We start from the raw sequence: 24,679 nt of genomic DNA, 5'->3' as shown, positions 1-24,679 counted from the left end.
ACCTCTCCCGGGAGCGCATTCCAGGCATCCACCACCCTCTCCGTAAAGTAGAATTTCCTAACATTGCCCCTGAATCTACCACCCCTCAACCTCAAATTATGTCCTCTGGTTTTACCATTTTCCTTTCTCTGGAAAAGATTTTGTTCTACGTTAATACCCTAAGTGTTAATACCTAAGTGTTAATACCTAAGTGTTAATACCTAAGTGTTCGAGGCCTGTACAGTTAAGGCAGATCTTGCATTAATGAGACAGGGGCAGAACTCGCTGGGACACAGATATATCAATCTCTACTTCTGGTACCGTGAATTTGTAGGCAGCGTATTCATGTCATGATCATAAGTGTACAGTTCATAATTTAGGTCAAGCTAGGCTCCTAGCCAGGATTTTTGAAAATCATGTTTTCAGGTATTTGTGATAGAGCGTTCATGGTGGAAAAGCAAATCTCCGTGTGTAGTGAGTTCCATGTTTTATGTCGTTTGATAGTTAAATGAGCTACAATGAATCCTTTTACATTTTACTCCTTTTAGGGATGGAAAGGATAATATCAGGCAGTTAATGTTACTCTTCCCAGTATCTCTGCAAATCTGGAGAAACTGTCGGGAGACTCCAGGATGATCCCCAAAGACCCTGGAGACTTTTTCAGTATTGAGGTGAACTTCATGAGTGATTTTTTTTTTATAAAAACCACAGTTTATCCTTAAAATAAAGGTCTAAGGAAAAGTGGCAGAACTATTCTGAACAGGTGGCAGAGCTATTCCAACTTTGCCATGACCCTGATAACTGGTGCAGCATTTGAATTGGCAGAATTACTGGAGCCAAGTGCCTTACTGCGGCCTCCTTTTTATCTCAGCCAAGCAAAAAGTTCCTTTTTATCAGTTTTCTAAGATAAGCTATCTGTGAGGGTAGTTGTGCTTTTTTTTTTTTTTTGGGGGGGGGAGTGGAATCCCATTCATTATGTATACAATATCTTCATATTTTAACTGAACACTGTATTTGTCTCCTCCTAATTGCCCCTCCTCCCCCCACCACCATGCACACAATTTTCTTCCAGACAGCTTGTTGTGTAGATCTGTTACCAGCAGGTTTTTATACAGCATGTGATATGTCTTTGTGGCATATTGACTTTGTTTTGGCACTTCATTCTGAGAACTGGAAACATTCTGTTTTCTGGATTTTCCCTGAATGAGTTTGTCAAGAGGTGTCAGGAACTTGGGGATTAGAGCAAGTTTGAGTTCAAGTGTTATGCAGTTGTGCCACTGTGTGAACATGTGCTCCCTGCAGTCCTTTCCACCATCGTGTTTGGAAAGATTCAGACTCCCAGAGCTCTGCTGGCACACAGCTTCACAGGATTAGAGGACGGAATGCAGCCTGCTATGATTTAGTTCTTTCATTTCTGCTCACCTATGCAATCCCATCTGTCATGGAAAAAGATGAAGGTTCAAAAAGAGGTAAAGGAATAAAACCCATAGAAGAAAAAATTGAGATGCATTGAAACATAGAAATAGACGGCAGATAAGGGCCACGGCCCATCCAGTCTGCCCACCCTAATGTCCCTCCCCTACCTTTGCCCTGTGAATAGATCCCATGTGCCGATCCCATTTGGCCTTAAAATCAGGCACGCTGCTGGCCTCAATGATCTGCAGTGGAAGACTATTCCAGCGATCAACCACCCTTTCAGTGAAAAAGAATTTCCTGGTGTCACCTCGTAGATTCCCGCCCCTGATTTTCCACGGATGCCCTCTTGTTGTCGTGGGGCCCTTGAAAAAGAAGATATCTTCCTCCGCCTCGATGCGGCCCGTAAGATACTTGAACGTCTCGATCATGTCCCCCCTCTCTCTGCGCTCCTCGAGCGAGTAAAGCTGCAATTTGTCAAGCCATTCTTCGTATGGGAGATCCTTGAGTCCCGAGACCATCCGGGTGGCCATTCATGCGATCCTGTTTCAATATCTCATCTTTTACACTTTCTCAGGGAGTGGAGGTACAGCCTTTTCTTCCACTCTGTGTCTTTCCTTTAGGTTCCTTTAAGCACCAAGTCATAGCAGTGCCAGGATTGCTTGGAGCACCTAAAAATCTAAAGGGTTTCTGGATTGCAAAACGCTAATTTTTAAGAGGTATATTATCTCTTGACATTCTCAAACACGCAATCAGTAAACATAAGAATATAACAGTGAGTTCCTTTCTATCGGCAGCTGCACATGAGTTCATTTTTAATGCTTAATACAAGATTTCATTAATTTCCTTTGTACCACATGGACATCAAGGTGATGTATAATAGCACAATAAACATCTAGTGTTTAATAAATAATCACATAGCATCAAAGAGAGCAAGCAGTAGTAAAGAAACTAGCAGAAGAGACGAAAATTACAAATGGTAAGAAATTATCAGGCTTGAATTTCTTAGTGCTGTTCCCATGCTAGCAGAGAATACCCGGGAGTCTTAGGCCACTCCCATGCATCCCAGAATGTACTGGGAAGGAGGCCTAAGACTCCGGTTGGCCCAGGTGATGCTTAAGGCCCCTTCTATGAGAGGTGCTTGGGCCAATCAGGGCTTTAGGCCCCTCCACTGTGTATCCCAGGATGCACCGGGAAGGGGAAGGCCTGCCAACTGGAAGTTTTAGGCATCCCTCCTGCCGGCCTTAGAGCCAAAGGTATGGGAGGGGGGTTGGGGGGGTCAAGAATATTGGCATTTAGGTCATGAGTTCGGAGGGGGTGGTTTTGGGGATATTGGTGGTTGGGGCGGATCATGGGTTCGGGGTTGGGGTTTCTGGCAGGAGAGAGTGGCTGCTGTGGCCTGACTTTAGGATTCCACGGAGGCATAGATAGGCAGCTGAAATGTAGGCCAGGGTTTTCCGGGTCTAAATTTCTGCCGCCTATCTTGGCTAAATTTAGGCGTGATTCTGTAGCCAGCACTGTTGTGTGATTGACGCACAATTGGCAGCCGCTTTTTAGGCAACCACCAATGTAGGTGCCGATTACAGAATCTGGCCCAAAATGCCTAGTGGTGGTAGAAGCAGCAGCTCTATGTACCCCTGGATTTCAAATGTTTCCTTGTCTGGATGATTGGTTGATAAAAGCTACCTCGCCTCAAGCAGTCCAGTCAGCTACAAAGACAACTATAACTTTTCTCCAACTTCTGGGATTCAAATTTTCCAAAGTCTCATCTTCAACCGTCTCAAATATTGGAATTCATAGGATTGTACTCAACACACAGCTTTTACAAGCTTTCTTGCCCCAGCAGAAACAAAACACCTTGCTTCAACTATGCTCTCATGTGTCCACTCTGCAAAACAGCTCAGCAAGACACATAATGTATCTCATGGGTCACAAGGCATCCACAGTGCATGTAACTCTCTTCGCTCGACTTCATCTCAGATCAGCTCAATGGAACCTAGCATCTCAGTGGTCTCAGGCCATGGACCCCTTATCCCACCGGATCAGTCGCCTCACCTCTTCGTCAATCTCTCCAATGATGGTTGAAACCGGAGAATCTTTCCAGAGGTTTGCTCTTTCACATCCCTCCTCATCAGAGAGTACTCACGATGGACCCATCCAGTGTTCCCTCTAAGCGGGCGGGTGTTGTGAGCAAACTTTTTTCACCGTGAGCCAAAAATATCGGGCGCCAGCAAGTTATGAGCCAACTCGCCCGATTCTCCTCTCGCCGCCCTGCCATCTGCCGTACGCCTCTTCCGATCGTGCGCTGTGACGAGAAACGTGTGCGCTGCGATGTAATATTTTGTGCGCCAGCGCACGCCAGCGCAGCTTAGCGGGAACACTGGTTCAAATGGTTTTATTTATTTCCCCAAATTTATTTTTGTTATACGCATTGAAAATATTTGATATTGCGTTTAAATCAAAATCTCAATAAACTTGAAACGAGTGCCCGTGAGATTGTGGGAGGGTTAAATACTCAAAACTTAGAAGTTTTTGCTACGCCAGCTTTCTGGTATCTTTACATACAGTGGCGTACCTAGCATATGTAACATCCGGGGCCCATCATTTTTTGGCACCCCCCCCCCCATCTGTAAGAAAAACATGATTTTTAGTAACAAACCACACGTCACACATGAGTACCTAGGAAAAGGCAGCATCTTACATATTGCAGTGAGCAGTACATCAATACACCCATTGTAAAACTAAACAAGCCAGACCAGCACAGATCAATCCTACACCGTCAATCCTAACAGAAAACCATGTCTTTCGAACACACAGAACACAGAAAACACCTTCGCCTAGTAAGGAATATGTAATCACAAACTAACCCCTCCCTCTTTTACAAAACTGTAGTGTGGATTTTAGCTACGGAGGTAACAGCTCTGATGCTCATAAAATTCTGAGCATCAGAGCTGCTACCACCAAGGCTGGTGCTAAAAACGCTTCACAGTTTTGTAAAAGGGGGGATAAAATAAAAATACATAGACAAAGGTTAAATTGAACCAGCAAGAAGCTGGACTCTGCATACAATGCTTCACAGAAACAGTGACACATGTCTCCTAAAGCAATAAATAAATAGAAATTTTTTTCTACCTTTGTCTTCTGTGGTTTCTCCTTTCCTCATCTTCTTGTAACTCTCTTCCTTCCATCCACTGTCTGCCGTCTCTCTTCCCCTATATGGCATCTTCTCTCCTTCTATGCCCCTTCCAGAAACTGTATGCCTCCCCCTTCCATCTCTCCTTTCACCCCATTGGTCTGGCATCTCTCTCCTCGCCTTCCCTCTCCCACACCTCTCCTCATAGTCTGGTATCTCCCCTTCCCTGATTCTCTGGCATCTCTCTCCTTTCCTTTTCTTCCATCTTTCGCTCCCCCTCCATGCTCTCACATCTCCCCCTTCCTTTTCCCTTAGACTGGCATACCTTCCTCCTACGCTCCAAGCCCTGGCATCTCCTTTAATTCCCTCCCTCATCTTCCTTCTCCCTCCAGCTGGGTACCGCAACACTCTTCCCTGCAGCTCTGCACTTCCCCACAATTGCCATGCTTCGGTTCCTCTTCTTCCTTCCTTCCTCCCCCCCCCCCCCGCGGGACCCTGCGGCACCATCAACTCTTACTCCCTCTAATGTCGGCCCTGCAGCTCCAGACTTCCTCGCACCTTCTCCCCTCCCCCTTTGGATCGCTATTATTTTAAATGTTATAGCCGCGGAGCTGTATCCATCAGTGGAGATGTCTAACCTCGGCCTGCCCCGGAACTCTTACTGCAGCAGACGCCCGTCTAGGCAGGAACAGGAAGTCACTGTTGCAGTAAGAGTTCCGGGGCAGGCCGAGGTTAGACATCTCCACTGATGGATACAGCTCCGCGGCTATAACATTTAAAATAATAGCGATCCAAAGGGGGAGGGGAGAAGGTGCGAGGAAGTCTGGAGCTGCAGGGCCGACATTAGAGGGAGTAAGAGTTGATGGTGCCGCAGGGTCCCGCGGGGGGGGGGGGGGGGAGGAAGGAAGGAAGAAGAGGAACCGAAGCATGGCAATTGTGGGGAAGTGCAATCCCCCCAATGCGTCCCCTTACCTTACCGACGCGTGTGTGCGCTGTGAAGAGAAACTTTGCGCTGCGATGTAATATTTTGTGCGCGAGCGCAGGCCAACGCAGCTTAGCGGGAACACTGGACCCATCCATATATGCATGGGGGCTCACCTAGACTGTCTCTGGACTTGGTGCCTATGGTCTGCTCGAGAGAGGACATTCCACATCAACCTGTTAGTGCTGCGAGCAATTCGTAATGCCCTGAAAACATTTCAGGATCATCTTTCCAACTGAGTCCTTGTTCAAACAGACAATCAAGTGGCAATGTACTATATCAACAAACAATGGGGAAAGGTGTCTCTTTTTGTCGTTGTCAAGAAGCCCTACACATTTGGAACTGGGCAATTTCTCAGAATATATTTCTCAAGGCAATATATGTGCAAGGGAAGCAGAATGCTCTGGCTGACAAGCTCAGCAGATTTCTTCAACTGCACAAGTGGGCTCACAACTCCAAAGTTTTGTGCCATATCTTCTTGCTTTGGGGGATTCCTCACATAGACCTGTTTGTGTCTCCCCACAACTACAAGTGACCTCAATTCTGCTCCAGAAAGTTTTCTCCCGTTTCTTCTGGACTGGTCACACAAGTTCCTGTATGCATTTCTGCCAATCCCTCTAATTTTGGAGATGCTATCAAACTCAAACAAGAATCAGCCACCATGATCATCATAGCTCCTTGGTGGCCCAGACAACCTTGGTTCTCCCTTCTACTTTAACTGAGTGTCAAGGATCCAATTCCATTACAAATCTTTTCATCTCTACTCAGAGTCAAGGTTCTTTTCTATATCCCAAACTGCAATCTCTGTACCTACCATATTTTTTGCTCTATAAGATACACCTTACCATAAGACGCACCCTAGATTTAGAGGAGGAAAACAAGAAGAAAAAAACCCATTCTGAACCAAATTCTCCCTGCCAGGCTCTGCACCCTGTCCACCCACCCTATCAGGCTCTGTACCCTGTCCCCCTTCTGGTGGTCTAGTGGTAGATAGAGACAGGGCACAGGGCAGGCCGGCCTAGTGACCTAGTGACAGGCAGGCAGGCTTAGTGGCCTAGAGACAGGCAGGGCTCCCCACCCTGAGGCAGGCAGGCAGGGTCCCCCAATATGCACAATTTTTCTTCTTCACTGTCCATGTATACCATTTCTTCCCCTTCCATTAAGTATCACAATCTCTGTATCTTTATTACTCCCCTTTCCAGCATTATTCCACGTCCCTGTCCCTATGCTCCCACCTCCTTCAGCATTTCTTTGTTCTGTCTCTTTCCCTCCACATGTCAAGCTTCATTTCCTTCCTCCTGTACTCCTCACCCTCCCCCCCCCCGAGGCAAGTAGGCAGGCAGGGCTCCAGTACCCCCTCCAAACTCTCCCTGTACCTTATTTTCCTCCTGGAGCCCTGGTTAGACATGTCCCACCTGAGGCAAACGCGAAGGGAGTCAGAGGAACAGTAGTGGAGGCTGTTGAGGCACCGATGTGCTTGCCAGTGCTGCCATGGGGGGAAGGAGGAGAGCTGGAGGCCGGAACCCGCCCTGCCATAGCCGCTCGCTCTCGTTGGGGCCATGCCAGCGGCTTCCGGTTCTGATGGCTGCTGCTTGGCCCGCAGGGAAGCTGCTGCTCATGTAGAGACGTGGCTGCCTCTCTAGCTGTGCGCAAAGCTGCCTGCCTGGTCGGCTAACGTGGCTGCCTCCTTTTCCCTTCTCTAATGGCAAAGCGGTGCACAAGGCTTCCTGCTTGGTCCTGCACCACTTCCCGCGAGAAAGGAAGTGGTGCGGGACAAGGCTCTGCTGCTAGAGAGGCAGGGGGGGTGGTTTGGGTATTCACTCCATAAGACACATTCATATTTCCACCAATTTTGGGGGGGGGGAAAAGTTGCGTCTTATGGAGTGAAAAATATGGTAACAGTTTGTACCTCTCAATCTGACTTCAGCAGATTTCATTCTTTCTGCATCAGTACAGGCCATTATAACTGTTTCCAGAAAACCACCTACTTAGCAATTCTATCGATTCAAGTGGACACGCTTTGTTTCCTGGTATAATGTCCATCACCTGGATCCCTCCACATATTCTATTCCTGTGGTGTTGGTCCACCTTCTCCACTTATCCAACTCTGGATTTAAAACCACTTTGGTCGGAGTTCACCTCAGTGCTATTAGTGCATATTATGCTCCTTTCAATAATAAACCTTTAGCCACTCACCCATTTGTTTCCCAGTTTATGAAAGGACTCTTGAGCTCAAAACCACCACTACAGCCGCCTATGGTTATCTGGGATCTCAATGTAGTCCTCAGCAGCCTGATGAAACCTCCATTTGAATCTAAGGCAACCTCAGCTTAAGTTTCTCATGTGGAAAGTGATCATCTTGATCTGTCACTTCTGCTTGTCGAGTGAGTGAACTTCAAGCGCTGGTTTGCGATCCACCTTTTACAGTATTTCATCATCACGACAAGGTGGTTCTCAGAACTCATCCTAAATTCCTTCCGAAAGTAGTCACGGACTTTCACCTTAATCCATTGTACTACGTATTTTCTTTCCAAAGCCTCATTCTCATCCTGGAGAAACAGCTCTTCACACATTGGACTGTAAGCGTGCCTTGGTTTACTACTACAGAGAACTAAGCCACATAGGTCTTCGCCCCCAACTGTTTATTTCTTTTGAACGAGCCTAACAGGTTGGGTCTTCCTTTAACCAAACAAACTATTTCTACATGGTTAGCAGCCTGCATTTTTTTTTGCTGTGCTCAGGCTGGGCTGCAGCTCGAGGGGCATGTTACAGCACACAGGGTCTGAGCTATGGCAGTATCAGTGACGTTTTTGTGTTCCACTCCCATTGAAGATATTTGCAAAGCAGCTACTTGGTCTTCAATTCACACATTTACATCTCACTACTGTCTAGAATCCTATTCCAGAGGAGATAGTCATTTCAGCCAAGCAGTTTCACAGAATTTATTTTCTTCCTAAAGGCCAATTCTCCCTTCATCCCGTTTAGTAAGCTAGGGAGTCCCACATGTGAAAATAAACTGTCTGCTTGTCCAAGGATAAAGTACAGTTACTTACCATAACGGTTGTTATCTGGGGACAGCAAGCAGATATTCTCACATCCCTCCCACCTCCCCTGGTTGGCTTTATAGCTTGCTTACGAAACTGAGAAACCATGAGCCGACGTTGGGTGGGAAGGCATGTGTGTGCGGTGCGGGCAGTCTCGAAGCTTCATAAAAGGTTTAAAGTGACGGTACACTTTTAGCACTGTCCATACCAGGCTCTGTGGATGATGTCACCCTCAAGTGAGAATATCTGCCTGCCCTCCCTGGATAACACCTGAACCCTCTGTTGTAGTTCCTTCCTATTTCTCCTACTGTAAACCGCATCGAGCTCTACGAACGTGGAGATGATGCGGTATACAAACCTAAGGATTAGATTAGATTAGATGTAAAACAAGCTGTACACATAGGAAAAATTGCCCCCTTGTTATATATGACTATAAAACAAAAATTTACTACTTTCCTTAATGATAGAATATCTTTGATTTTGATTTCTAGAAAAAGTGAAAATGAAATAGGGAGGGATGATATGTTATGTTTCATGTAACTTTTACAGGAATGGTAAATATATTTACTGTGGCAAGTGGATTGGTGAACATTTAGGCAAAATAATGGCTTGTTTTAAACCAAGAAACAGATGTCAACTATATGAGAGGAAAAAGGGTCTCAGAAACCTCTGCTCAGAGACTGATAGAAATCGAAAGATTTAAGTCTGAGACATATCAGTTTCAGATTTCAATCACAGACACTGAAAAAACTTCTCATGAATTTAGAAACTGCAACCTGGATCTGATAAGTCTCAGACTTAAATCTTTTGATTTCTATCAGTCTCTGAGCAGGTTTGAGACTCTTTTTCCTCTCATATAGTTAACATCTGATTCTTGGTTTAAAACAAGCCATTATTTTGCTTAAGTGTAAACTTGCTGTTGACTTTTCATTCCATCTCAAACATATTGCTAGGATTGGTGAACATTCTAAGAGTTGCTACCTTTGGATAAAGTTACTGCTCTTTTGTTTCAGAACTTTCTAAGGTGTTGCCTAAACCATACTGAGCTAAAACAAAAAAAGTAAATGGTAATTGTAATGGAAATTATACATAACTAGAAAGAAATGCAGACGTACATAATGAGATAGGCGTGTATGGCCTACTGATATATCCTTTCAGGTAAAGCTCAAAACAAATATTGACACAGTCAAACCAGCAGAGAGTAATAGTAATGCTTTATTGTTGTTTTACTGTCCTTGTGACTGATCTTAAACATTGCCTGTTTTTTTCTTACTTAGAACCTCCTCTTTTCATTGATACAGTATTCGTGACTCAAAAATTATTTTTAGCGTGATTTTAGAATCTTCTGTATACCATGTACAGTGATGTAAAGTTTTTAACCCTTCCTAATTTCCACTATGATTGCATATAGGTCACATTGAATGTTATATTAGATAAAGGGAAACTGAGTGAGCTCATAATCGTAACTTATAATTTGATTTCCATTGCAATAGGAATAGTATGCTGAACCTTAGGGTGCTCTGTCCATTCTTGCGAGCATACTGCAGAAAGATATCAAGCACAGTTTTTGAAACCTCCTCTTTCTCCCAGGAGTCTGCTGCCCCTTTCTGTTTCTCTTCCCAAAAGTGAGCATGAAAGGTGTTTTCTGATTGCTTGGTTTAATTTTTTTTTAATTTTGCAATAGTTTTGCGGTTTTTCACTCTAGTCGTGGTCTTTTTTGTGAAATCAGAGATCCAGACAGGTGTATCCTTTGGAGACCTATTTCAGCCGAGCCTGCCGTATGACCTGGTGCTCCAGTGGTAGGCTGGGACAGGAGGGATCCCTTCTGTCCCAGCTGACTCTGATAATTTTTTAAATCTCCCATCCACCTCCCCCACGTACCTTTTTGAATATGCTGTGGATGTAGAACAGTTTCGTGCTTGAAGCAGTGTAGCAATGACCAAATCAGTGTAGCCTTTGCGCTTCAACCATGTCAGCTCAAGAGCCATGCCATAAGACCCTCTATGTGAACCGGTCCCTGACAGAGCAGGTCCGGGCTCGGTGCAAAGCAAAGAGGATCGTTGATCAGGAGGTGCACCAGGTCCACATACCAAGACTTGCAAGGCCAATCCAGAGTAATGAGGATTACACGCTCTTGATGACAGCTGATCTGTGAAATATTCTGCCTATCGGAGGCCAAGGAGGAAATACATACAGAAGATCCTTCCCTGGCCACTCCTAGAGAAGTGCATCGATTCTTTCAGACTCTAACTCTCTACTATTGCTAAAGATCTGAGGAACTTAGGTATTGCAACACCATTCCATGAGCGGGCTGCCCCACTGCTGCGATACCAGCTAGAAAGCAAATGGAGACAACTTCCACTCTTCCAGGTCCAGGGTTGTCTTGCTAAGAAAATCTTCGTGAAGGTTGTCCTCTCCTGCAATGTGAGCTGCCGAGAGTAGGAGAAGATGCTGCTCCTTCTTCCAGAGGATTGCTGTAAGTGCAGCCCTGTCAGTTGACATAGGCCACCGCTAACACGTTGTACAAGAGCGCTTAAACCTGTTTTCCCTCAAGCAGTACTCAAAAGGAACAAAGTAAAGCGTGCCGCCCACAGCTCCAGGCAGTTGATCAACCACCTTGCCTCTTCCTGATACCATGTGCCTTGTATATTGAGGTGAAGACAATGGGCACCCCAGCCCAAAAGACTAGTATCCATCCCGACTACCTGGGGTTGTGAGTTCAAATCTGCACTGCTCCTGGTGCCCCAGGTACATTAAATAGTGTGAGCCTGCCGGGACAGATAGGGAAAATGTTTGAGTATCTGAATAATTTGTAATCCGCATAAAAATTGTATGCAGAATATAAATAAGTAAATATAAATAAATAAATAATGCAGTGAGCTCTGTGGTCAACATTGGCCCAGAATTCGGGGATGCTGGGCTGTGTTTGTCTGCCATCTTAGTCACCCTAGCATGCCTTTGCCTTATCTTTAACTAATTTGGTTGCTGTAATCATGTTACTGACTGTTCCATATCTTTCGAAGAGAGGCAGTATCAAATTTTTTCTCCATAGTCGCTGATGGGAGATAAAGAGGACAAAGGAGGCCCAGAGCATTGCAGATTGACGCCATGCCTTCTCAGAGCATCATGGGACCGGATAACCTACATCCCAGAATGCTCAGGGAGTTAAGGGAAGTCCTGGCTGAACCATTATCTGTTCTTTTCAATCTTTCCCTAAGCACAGGAAGAGTCCCCTTGGACTGGAAAACCGCTAATGTAATCCCACTCCACAAGAAGGGCTGCAGGACAGAGACAGCAAACTACAGACCAGTGAGTCTCACGTCTATAGTGTGTAAACTCATGGAAACACTGATCAAACAGAATATTGACACAATCCAAAAAAAACTGCGTGATCCACACCAACACGGGTTCACCCAGGGAAGATCTTGCCAATCTAATCTGATTAGCTTTTTTGACTGGGTTACTAGACAACTGGACGCCGGAGAGTCACTGGACGTGGTATTTTTGGACTTCAGTAAAGCATTTGATAGCGTCCCTCATCGAAGATTACTGAATAAGCTGAAATCGATAGGATTAGGAGACACTCTAACTACATGGGTTGGGGATTGGCTGAGCAGTAGACTTCAGAAGGTGGTGGTGAACGGTACCCCATCCGAAGCATCAGAAGTGATCAGTGGAGTGCCGCAGGGCTCGGTCCTGGGCCCGATTCTATTCAACTTATTCATAAGAGATATGACGCAGGGACTTAGAGGAAGGGTATCACTGTTCGCCGACGATGCCAAACTTTGCAACATAGTAGGCAGAAGCTTGTTACCTGATGATATGACACACGACCTACTGCTTCTGGAACAATGGTCGACTACTTGGCAGCTAGGCTTCAATGCTAAAAAATGCAAGATAATGCACCTGGGTAGGAGAAACCCGCGCAGAACTTATGTACTAAATGGTGAGACCTTGGTTAGGACCACGGCGGAACGCGATCTAGGAGTGATCATTAGTGAGGACATGAAGGTTGCCAATCAAGTGGAGAAGGCTACCTCCAGGGCAAGACAAATGATGGGATGTATCCGCAGAGGTTTTGTCAGCAGGAGACCTGAAGTTATGATGCCGTTGTACAGAGCCATGATGAGGCCTCACTTGGAGTACTGTGTTCAGTTTTGGAGACCACACTACCGAAAGGACGTGCTGAGGATCGAGTCAGTGCAGCGAACAGTCACCAGGATGGTCTTGGGGCTCAGGGATCTCACGTATGAAGAAAGACTAAAGAAATTGCGGCTGTACTCACTTGAGGAAAGAAGAGAACGGGGAGATATGATTGAAACGTATAAGTACATCACGGGACGCATCGAGACAGAAGAGGATATCTTCTGGCTCATGGGACCCTCGACCACCAGAGGGCATCCACTGAAAGTCAGGGGAGGGAAGTTTCATGGCGACTCCAGGAAGTACTTCTTCACCGAAAGAGTGGTGGATCATTGGAACAGACTCCCACTCCAGGTGATAGAGGCCAGCAGCATGACGGATTTTAAGAGAAAATGGGATACTCAGGTGGGATCGTTAAGGGAGTAAACTCAGGGGGGGAGGGATACTTGGAATGGGCAGACTTGGTGGGCTATAGCCCTTTTCTGCCGCTTTTTTCTATGTTTCTATGTTTCATGTGTTTTTAAAAATTAATAATTTTAATAGAAAAGAGTAGAATCTTAAATTACACAAATTTGTATTATTTTAAGCAACATTTTTGTGTCATTTTATCACATTTTGATGTATACAGTCAAGGCTGTGCTTCAGCGTAGAAGCAGCGATAATCCAGATGATAGAAAAACCTACAGACAGAAAAAAATTTTTTGGTTAAAAAAAAAATCTAATATAATAAAATGATAGGCCGCGCATGCGCACTCAAAAATCGTGTTCCCTGATCCCGTCGCGGAAACACGAGTGCGCATGCGCGCCTACTAAGTCACCACAGCCTGCTCTCCACCTCGCACCGCTGCAGGCCCCACACTCTCAACTCACACATCCGCTGCAGTCTAGCAACTCCGACCACAACCTTCCCCCCTCAACCGCCTATGCCGGCTCAGGCTCCCGCCGCAGTGGAGGGACGAAAAAGCCTATGACCCCCATCTTCAAGGTTTGTCTCCAGCGCCTCTTATTTGCTCTCCGCTCACCTCTCTTCCGTTGACTCCGAGAGGGCCGCAGTGCGACCGTGTGGAAGGAGGGTGGGGGGAGCGAATGGTACGGTCGGATGGGAAGGGAAGCACTTTAGTCAATGGGTGGCAAAGGGAGCGACACTCCGCGGTTTGACCGGGCAGTTTGGTTGGCGTGTACGGGAGGGGTGGGGGAGGACCGACCAGGGACTTCTGCTAACGGAGCTGGACCCCGCCTGTCGTCAGCGGATCGACCACATGGCGAACGGCAGACAGAGGTGAGGATGAATTGATGGGACATGCTGGACAGTTGGGGATGATAGACAGAGGGGAGATTCTGCTTTGGTGGGGGTTGGGGAAAGGAAGGGAGGCCTACTGCTGCACAAGGGGAGCAGGAAGAGGTGCTAATGAACAGGGGGGAAAAGGAAGGAAAGCCTACTGCTGCACAGGGGGATCAGGAAGAGGTGCTGATGGACAGGGGTGGGGGGGGAAAGGAAGGAAGGGAGGCCTACTGCTGGACAGGGGGATCAGGAAGAGGTGCTGATGGACAGAGTGGAAAAAAAAAAGGAAGGGAGGCCTGCTGGACAGGGGGAGTAGGAGGAGCAGGAAGAGGTGCTGATGGATAGGGGGGAAAAAAAGAAGGCCTACTGCTGGACAGGGGGAGCAGGAAGAGGTGCTGATGGGACAGGAGTGGGGGGGAAAGGAAGGAAGGGAGGCCTACTGCTGGACAGGGGGATCAGGAAGAGGTGCTGATGGACAGGGGGGAAAAGGAAGGGAGGCCTACTGCTGGACAGGGGGAGTAGGAGGAGCAGGAAGAGGTGCTGATGGATAGGGGGGGGGGAAAAGGAGGCCTACTGCTAGACAGGGGGAGCAGGAAGAGGTGCTGATGGATGGGGGGGAAGGAAGGGAGGCGTACTGCTGGACAGGGGGAGCAGGAAGAGGTGATGATGGACAGGGGGGAGGTAAACAAGTGAGAAGGGCTGCTGCTGGATAAGGGGAGGTAAAAGGGAGAATGGACAGGGGGAGCACGCAAGGGGTGGTGATGGACAGCCAAAACAAAGAAAGACAGAAATACAGAAAGCGACTAAGAGAGAAAAAAATAAAGAAAGACACACACATACATTCTAGCACCCGTTAATGTAACGGGCTAAAAAAGACAGAAATACAGAGAGAAAAAGAAATAAAGACAGACACACACATATATTCTTGCACCCGTTAATGTAACGGGCTATAAGACTAGTATATATCTAATATAATAAAATGGTAAGCCGCGCACGCGCAGTTCCTAAGTGTGCGCCGCTTTTCTGTGAGCTGTAGCGACACATAGGAAGTGCGCATGCGCGGCTTACGGTTTTTTGAAAGACGCGGCGGTGGCTACTTTCACGATCCCCGCCTGCGTCGGACTTCCAACGCAGGTGGGGATCATGAGAGGAGCCACCGCCGCGTCTTTCAACTAAAAAAAAAAAAAGTCAAAACAGATGTCGGCGGCTGCAGACCGCGGCACCTGTAGCCCGCCGCGGCCGAGCACGGAAATGGGCCGAAGTTTTTTTTAAACTTCACAGACGCTGCAGCGGCTCCTCTCACGAGCCGCTCCTGCGTCGGAGAAGGCGGCGATCGTCGGAGGAGCCGCCGGGAAGTTAGACTGCTGGAGGCTCGGCCTGTTAGGTCCGTGTGCAGGCTCTTCTCGCGGTTAATGGAGGGAGAGGGAATGCTGCGGCTGCTGCACAGGGAAGTAGGGAAGGAGATAGGGAGAAAGGGACCGGTCTGATGTCGCCCTCGCCTTCTGTTTTGCTGAAAAATCCACCACCCTCGGCTGCGATTCAGAAACATTCCGCCGGGGGGGGAGGGGGGGAGAACCGCGGCAGATTGAAAGCAGGAAAGGGAGCCACGGACAACGTTCCTGAATCACAGCTGAGGCCAGCGGATTTTTCAGCGACACAGAAGGTGAAGGCAATATCGGAATGGAATGGAGAGAAGAGGGAGAACATGTTGGGCCTAGGAAATTCCCTGGATTAACTTTTTTTTAATTTTTATAAAGTGCAAAGGGGGAGAGTATTAAAAGAAGTGCCAGACTGGGCATGGGGGACAGCTTATGGGGCCAGGAACAGAGGAGAGAGAGAGATGGTAGGTAATGGTCTGAAGGGAGAGAAGCTGGATCTGGGGAAAGAGATACTTGAAGGGAGGACTATTGGGGAGAGATGGTGGATCTGGGGGAGGGAAGTTGGACCTAGGGATGGAAGGGAGGGAGAAATGTTAGGTCTGGGGGTGGAAAGGGAAGAGAGATGCAACATCTCTTTTTTTTCCCTCCATCTTATTGTTCAGCATCAAGGGGGGAAGGAAGAAGAACAACAGAAAATGGAGGAAAAAAGAATCCATGGGAGGGCAGAGAGCTGGGATAAGAAGATGCTAGGGGATGAAGAGAAAGGGACAGGGAGATATATTCTATATCTTCCTTGTCCAGCCACTATGATAAAACAACTCCAGACCATACAAAACACCGCCCTCAGATTGATCTACTCACTCAAAAAATATGATCACATAACAACTGCCTTCTTAGACTCTCACTAGCTACCCATACAAGCACGAATCCAATTCAAATTCTACTGCCTGATATTCAAAGCATTACACGGCTCTTCCCCCTCCTATCTAAACAACCGCTTAAACCAAATCTCCACCTCAAGACACAGAAGAACCTCGAACCCTTTCGCCTTCCCTCCACTCAAAGGCACACATCGCAAGAAAATGTTTGACAACCTTCTGGCAACACAAGCAGCAAAAATCAACCATTCCATCTCCAATCTTATGACAATATCAGACAACCTCAAAACATTCAGAAAAGAAATCAAAACCCTGCTTTTCAAAAAATTCATCCAAATATCTTAACCCCTCCTCTTTTACCTCCAGAAGATTCACCTACCTTCAGATAACCTTCCCCCAAATTACCCACCTTAACACCTTCCAATTAAACAAATACCATCAATAGATTGTAACCTACCCTCTCTAACTGCATTCCATATGTATTTTTCATACAGTTCTTCACTGTCAGTTTAATTTCCATCCTATAAGTTCACATAGAATTTTTCTTTTTTCAACCATCTTTATTTTCTCTTCTTTATTAATTTCCAGGTACTTTAGTTAGATTGTGAGCCTTCGGGACAGTAAGGGAATTTTTAAGTACCTTCTTACTTCTCATTTATAATCTTAATGTATATTTTCTTCAAACCGCTTAGAACCTAACGGATGTAGCGGTATATAAGAAATAAATTACATTACATTACATTACATTACATATAGACTGACCAGTGGAGAGAGGGAGGGGTATTCTGAAAGTGGTGAGCCATTTGTATGAGGTCAAAAGGGAGATGACAAGATGAATGAGAGTATGGAGAGAAACAGAAAGAAACACAGACATATATTCTACCGCCAGCGGGAGGAAGGGAGACAGAAATAAAAGAAGAAAGACACAGGGACAGCGAGAGACACAGAAAGACAGACAGACAAAGGGGGCCAGGGACAGAGACAGACAGAAAGAAAGACAGCAGGACCGAGAGAGAGACACGGAAATAAAGACAGACAGACATATATTCTAGCAGCCGTTAATGTAACGGGCTAAAATACTAGTATATATATAAAAACTACACCAGAAGCTGAGAAACAGAGGGCAGGGAGCCATAAAACAAACAGGCGTCCTCTATGGATAACTGTTTTTCTGAAGAAGAAGAAAAAAAGGAAAAGCTTCAACTTATCACCTGACCAATACAAATTAAACCCAACACTTTTCATTTTTGCTTAGTCACAATGAAGTTTCATTTCAAGCACATATTGTGACTTTATGATGTAATAATTGGCAGATATCCCATCATATGACCAGAAAACCTGTAACTTGAGCAAATCACTAGTAGGAATAAAACCATTTAATTCTATCACATTAAAATATTGTGTCAAAGTTGTTTCATAACTATATCTTTATTAAATTTAAGAGAGCTCAAGCTAGTGAGTGAGGAGATGAATGGCATAAATTCAGAATAAAGTACTTGATGGTGCCAAGTTTAACATTCTTCCAATATAGTCAGGAATTTTTATTTTGTGGCCTGGTAGTTCTTCCTTGCCATTATTTTTTCAACTCAGCTGGAGCTAGTGCTGAAATCCTGGTGCCATGAGTGTTCATTTACAATCACCGGGAGATAATTTTCACTATGTATGTCCTCATTACTACCCAGTGTAACTAACTGGCCATTACCGTGATGGCCCTGGATCAAAAGCTATGCAGTTCTGGGCCCTGAAACAGAGGCCAGGATTCTAAAAAAAACGATTTAAAAAGTGACAGTCTGCTAATGTAACTGTTTTGATAGCAAATTTAAAAAAGCGAGACATTCTCAGAAAATCATGCATGCAAATGAGGTCAGCAGACAGCGGCGAAGATTCGCTAAATTTGCATGTGCCCATCACTGATGATAGCGATGGGCACATGCACTGAAAAAACACAAAAAAGAATAAAAAAACCCAAAACGCAACAACAGCGGAAGAGATGTTCAATTTCTCCCGCTGCTGACCAACAACTCTCCACTGCAGCGGGAGAGATGCCCAATCTCTCCCACCACAAACATCCCCCCTGCAATGGTACCAACCCCCGCTTTGCAGTAGTAGAGATGTCTATTCTCTCCTGCCACAACCACCCCCCCCTGCAGCAGGAGAGAGATCCACTCTCCCCTGCTGCCAAGTGACACCCCCCCCCCGCAGCAGGAGAGATGCCCATTCTCCTCAGTTGCCATACAACTCCCCCGTCTCTGACACTCCCCTCCTTACCTCCATGTAGATCTGTGATCTAAGGGATGCAGATTCCCTCCACCCAGCTGGCCCGCATCTTCTAAAATGGGCCTTCCCCTCCCTGGTGCGTACCGAGGCTCTGATTAGCCCAGGTTGTATAAGCCCCTCCCACTGTCATGCCAGGGTTTAAAATAGTGTAGTCACTGTACCAGCACCCCTAGACCAGTTCCTTATTTTTATAGCTAAAAGCCGATGCTGCTTTTAGAAAACGGCTCAGCAATTTATAAGAATCCACCGGAGGGCTCATTTCAATGTTGACCCCATTTGCATGTCATTATCGGAGACTGCTAGAAACCTTGCTAAAGACAGAACACTGGTCAACAACAAAAAATGTTTTCTTTGCTACTGAGAACTTAAGAAGTGCTCTTAGTTAATTTAATGGCACTGATTTCAGATCTGTAATTGAAATTCAGCTAGCACGTCAGGTTTCTGAGATACACGATACAGATTTTTTAGACAGTTTGCCATATCGGCACAGTATTGTGAGTATGAACTGTGTCCCACCAAACTTGTGTTAAGGAGTTTACTCTGAAAACAAACATGAAGACAATAAGGAAACATGTTATAGCATATTTTTACGCCTCTCTTAACTCACAGTAAAGTGATGTTAGCATATTCAGAGATGTTTGAGACACTTGCTTTTACGCTTGTACTGTACATTTGTCTCTCTTTGCAAGAACCAATAATAGTCTCCCATCATATTGGGATTGAACTTTCCCTGATATCTGCTTTTCATTACCTTGATATTTTGATGAAATTTTTCCCCATGCTCATCGCTTAAATCACCAAGATTGGGTGGGAAGAAGTCGAGGTGAGAATGTAAGAAGTGTATTTTAAGGGACATTCTGGCACCCATTAGCATGTTCTCCACAAGCTCAGCATAATTCACTGATCTGTAATTACCAAGAAAATTCTGAACAACCAGCACGAATGCTTCCCGCTAAAATACTGGAATTCAGCTGTGTTCAGCTTCTGTTTGAACATCATCAAGGATCAGTTCACTTATTTTAGATCCAGGCTTCACTTTTTTTCAAAACCAAACGTATTTCTTAGTGCTGAAACACATCTCCATTTCTGTCTATCGCCTTGACAGAATTTTTCAGCACACAGTGCAGCACACATGAGGTGCCCACATTTATCTTGGTCACCAGCGTTACAGCCAAAATAATGCTTGTATGCATTTTGAAGTCTGATGGTCAGATTCTTTTGCTGATCTTGTTCAATAAATTGTCCGCAGACATAACAGAAATGATCAGAATGGTTAACACAACTTCGTCTGTTCATAATAATTACAATATCTTAGACAAAAACAAAATATAAAAATTCACAGGTAGAAAAAGCAGCACAGTTATTTTTTAGTATAAACTTTCAGATTACTTGTGTATGTGATCAATGAGCTGTCCTAAAATGCAATATTATGTTACAGAAACTGTAAACTATAGACACTTCAAGGTAGCGTTATTGACGAAAATGATATAAACACAAACTGACGCATAACTTAAAAACAGGATGCGATTTAGGGAAACTGTTTTCAGATTTAGAGTCAGCATGTGGCCCTTGTTAAGGTACAGGTAACAGAATTCCAGTAGCAAAATGCTTGTTGACCAGTATAATCCATTTTTTGATAATCCGCCGCTAAAATGTGTGCAGGCTAAACCGTCGGAAAACAGTTTAGTGACAACGTTAAAGTTTTGAGAATCTGGGCCTGAGTGTTGCCCTCAAACAATGATGACTATTTCCCTTTCATCCCCTAGAGGCTGAAAAGTTCTTTCTGTAACATCCCCAGTGCCAGAGAATTGCAGTGGGTTGAGCCATTCAGCTAACCCTAGCAAGAAAGTTCTCTATACAAAGTTTCAGGTGGCACAGCCAGTGTATCCCAAATTAGAAGAGCATTTTATATTTCTACAGGGAGGCTAGAAATGGAAATAGAACTTTTTTTATTTACCTATTTAACTTTTTTTTTAACTTGAAAAATAGCTTTTGTTGTATCAGCAATATATCAAGTCACAACTAACCAACATTACTAATAATAGCCTAAATACATAATAAACCAAGCTTCCTTATCTCTCACCTACCCCCCCAGCTCTTCCCTCCCACCTCCACCCAATACACCAGTGTATTTCAAACTGTGTGCCGGGGCATACTAGTGTGCCTCCTGAGATTCCTAATGTGCCGCGGCACACTGAGGAAGAAGAGAGGCGCCTGCCAGCTGACTTCCCTACGCGGTACAGCACCAGCGCTGCCCAATTTGCCAAAGGCCTGAATGTTTCCCCCTTCTCTCTAGTGTCCTCTAGTTTCCTCCCTGGCCTCCCGGTCTCACCTTTAAAGCTAATTACAGCAGCCTCTAGAGGATTGCCAGTAGGTAAAATAATTTTATTGTCAGTATAGTGATTGAAATGTGTCAGTTTTGAGAATTTATATCTGCTGTGTATATTGTGTGTATATGAAAAATGAATGGAAAAAAATTGCATTACAATTAGTAAAGGGGATGTGACCTGGGGCAGAGCTTGGGTGGGCCTAGGGAAGTCTGTGGTTGAGGTACTCAGTTGATATTTGTTAGGCTTAGGGGATACTTAGCTTGAAATAGTTGAGAAACACTGCTGTAGGCAATCAGCTGGCATCAGTACCTCTCCTTCTCTCTGGCCTTCTTCCCTGCTGGCACCCCCTACTGGCATCTCGGAGCCCATCTGGAGGTCCTCTGCACATGCGCGGACATTGACGTGATGATGTCACACATATGCGTGATATCATCATGGTGACGTCTGCGCACGTCTGGGTACCTCAAGCCGTGGCCACTACCTTTAGTGTGCCCTGGCCTTGAGAAAGTTTGAGAGAGACTGCAATACACATATGCAAAAGATAAACAAATCTCAAGGAAAAGTCTGATCCCAAGTAAGCACAGCCAATATGGGGTTCATGAAAGCAGCCAATGTGCAAATCTCTGCCAGACGCGGTCAAGCTTGGACATTATGCCCCATTTAGAAGCCGAAGGTATGTACATATGATACCAATGCTGCAGTTTATCTATAACCAAATGCCAATCAGGTTTGTCTGGCCACTTCCAACTAGCAGCCAAAATCAGTTGAGCAGCTGTATAAAATAACTTACAAAAGCTCGATTCCCCCTCCTCCATAGTAGGATCATACCAGTAAGGCCTCTTCCCAGGAGATCCGCACATCCCTACTCAGGACCCAGGACAACAACCCAGAGAGGGAAACCCAGTACCCCTGTACCTGGGGGCAGACATGTTTACCTTTTTAAGTCAATTTTTTTTTTTTTTTTTAACTCCTATGTCACTTAGTATTTTGTTTTTATATGCATCTCAAGTTGTGGTAGTGCAGCTACAGGGCCACTGAGATTGATTGCAAGTCAGGGTTGTGCTACCAATGGGGTAAAGAAGCATCAAAGAAAGTGATCAGGAGAAGTGTAAGCTTTGGTCTCATTGCACGACTGGAAATGATGTGGAAAATTCAGGCTCCCGAGGTTAAAAATAACTCAGGATGGGTTGTAGAGACACTCAGAGTTAAGCTTTTTAACATGCTTAGAATGCTTCAGACTATAAGCACTTGGAAGTGGAGCTGGAAGTCATAGAAAATTCTTGGCAAGGACAACACAAAATTGGTCCTTTCTTTTATATTGAACCTTGCTCTTTCTGTGGCACTTGTTTTCTTGTAGACTGTTACAAGCTTTGATAATTTTCCTTCTATTTGTGGCAATCAGTTTGCTTTATTCTCTTGTATATTCTAGCTAGATATTCTTATCCTTATTTAATGTCAGGTTGGTTTTTAAGATGGCAGGTGGTGAGGCTGTGTGGTTTGCTGTCTGAGTCGAATTTTCAACAGATGATAATGCTTTATGTTGCCACATTTGGACTATTGCAATGCTTTGTTTTGTGGGCTTCCTCAAAAGACACTTGAGGATATTGCAGGTGGCCTAGAACCCTGCAGCACAGGTTATTGAGGGCCTACCATGAATGGCCCACTTTTCCCTATTTCTGTCTGAGTAGCATGTAACAGACAGAAGGCTTCGGGGTCAGCTCTGGGCAGTGAATAGAAATTGCTGTCGCTGCTCTGTTCAAGAAAAAAATTTCACTATGGAGGGAAGGAGATACAAGCCCATGGACCATCTCCACCCTCCCCCGTGCCAGTTGTCAGGTGGGCACCGTTGCTGGGAGCCTTTAGAAAAGCTTGTTAAATGGGGTAGGTTGGGGAGATCTTGACCAGGGGTGTTAAGTTAAAACTGGGCAATGGGAGGGAGGAAGGAATTGTTGAACATAGGTAGAGACGAGAGAGGGAGACATGCTGCACGAGAGGGGCAAAAGAGGGAGAAATGTTGGCCATGGCAGTGGAGGGAAAAGAAGGAGAGATATTGGACTTAGGGTGCAAGGGAGAAGGGGAAGAGAGAGGGAGAGGTGTTGGATATGACAGTGGAGGGGACAGAGAGAAATTGTGATCAATGGGGGAGATGCACAGGAAGGAGAGAGGAAAAAGAAGAAAATGTTGGAAATCCAGTGGCAGAAGAGATTGAAAGAGAGATGCTGGACAATGGGAGAGATGAAAAAATCCTGGACCATGGGGGAAGGGGGCAGGAGGGAAGAGAAAAGGGACAGAAAGATGTTAGGGGGAGTGAAAGGAATAAAGAGATATCAAGCTATTAGGGAGGGGAGAAAAAGGGAGCAGATGCTGACTTGGAAGGGGAGAGGCTAATGGCCATTTAACCCAACCCCTCTGTGGTCATCCAATAACCAATTTCTAATCCACAACTGAACATTGCCTCCCTATTCCATGATTCTTTAATTTTCAGAGGAGCCTACCATGAGGAACTTACTCAGGTTTGCAGGTTCACAAACAAATTATAATCTACTGGTTAGAGTGGGGGATTAAGAACAAGGAAACCAGGCTTCAAATCTCATTGCATGACTTATTCTCCTTGTGATCATAATCGTGTCACTTTCATCTTTTACTCAGTGGCGAGCATGACAACCAATCTATGGTAGGCCTGAGATCAAAGTGGGCACAAATTTTTCTCTTCTAGTGCAATGTGTCTAGTAGTACTAAATGCTAGGGTTATGCATATGAACCTTCAAGTTGCTTGCAGAATGCCTGAGCAGCAGACGTTGGCAATGGAGGAGCTGATTCATGAGCAACTATTTGTGAGCAACTCCTTTGAGCGGCTGATCCGTAAAGGGAGCTACCTAGTATTAAGTTTGAGCGGGTGCAGTGAGCGGTGGGGGCCGCGGCTACGAACCACCCCCGTGATATAGTTGCTTGTTTCCATCGCTTCCCCGTAAAGAAAAGGGTGCTGGCGACTGTGCGCAAACTGGGCCACATTGAGTGGGAAGGTGCCAAGGTTGAACTGTACACAGACGTGTGCAATCATACTTCGCAAGCACTGAGAGTTCCGGGAGGTCACCAAATGTTTGTCTGCTCATAATGTGTGCTATAAATGGCACTATCCCTTACTCTACTTAATCAAGCACATAAAGTCACTACGCCAGGCAAGGCTCAGCATTTGCTATAGGAGGCTCAGTTATGGACTGTTCCGGAGGATTTGGCGCGGCTGTCGCCACCTGGGCAGCCTGGCTCTCAGGCCCGTCCATGTTGGCGACGAGGGGAGAAAGCGGACCAACGTCAGCACTGCCATTCGGATACAACAGCAGCCACTCTGCCCCCATGAAGAGCCTACAACATTTATTGGGCCTAGAGTCCTGTGTTTTGAAGGCACCTTTGATTAGATAGTGGCCAGTGGCACAGCATAACACTGATAGTACAATGATTACAGTTGTATGTTTACTATGTTGAAGTTATTTTATTTCTAACTTGATGGATGGGAGTGGGGAATGTGTACATTTGCTGAGACTAGTGGGCCTCATCCGTATTTGGAGGGCTATAGGGGGTTTGTAGAAGTATTTGCCCGATCCTGCCTTTAATGGCCCGGAGAGGGCGGAGGGCTGAGTTGAGGAGTTCTGGGATGTGGGTTGGGGAGGGGGAAGTTCTGTGCAGTGCAAGGGTCTTTCTCTTGGGGATGTGGTTGGCCATGTGAAGTGAGTGAATGTGTACGGAGTGTGGATGTGGGGGGGGGGATTCTTCAGGGCGTTTGTTCAGTGTAGGCTGTTATGGGTTCTGAACCGATTTGTTGGATGATCCTTAATGTCAGG

The 24,679-nt window shown here is 45.6% G+C and overlaps 1 protein-coding gene across 3 annotated transcripts in view; it reads left to right on the top strand.

The window, feature by feature from the left end:
* Positions 1 to 24,679, top strand: part of RCAN1 (regulator of calcineurin 1) — a 103,592-nt gene that overhangs the window by 54,572 nt on the left and 24,341 nt on the right. The gene's annotated exons all lie outside the window — the stretch shown is intronic.

This window comes from Geotrypetes seraphini, chromosome 6 (assembly GCF_902459505.1).
Source record: "Geotrypetes seraphini chromosome 6, aGeoSer1.1, whole genome shotgun sequence".
Taxonomy (NCBI): domain Eukaryota; kingdom Metazoa; phylum Chordata; class Amphibia; order Gymnophiona; family Dermophiidae; genus Geotrypetes; species Geotrypetes seraphini.
Note: the sequence above shows the minus strand (reverse complement) of the source record. Positions and strands in the feature narration are given on the sequence as shown.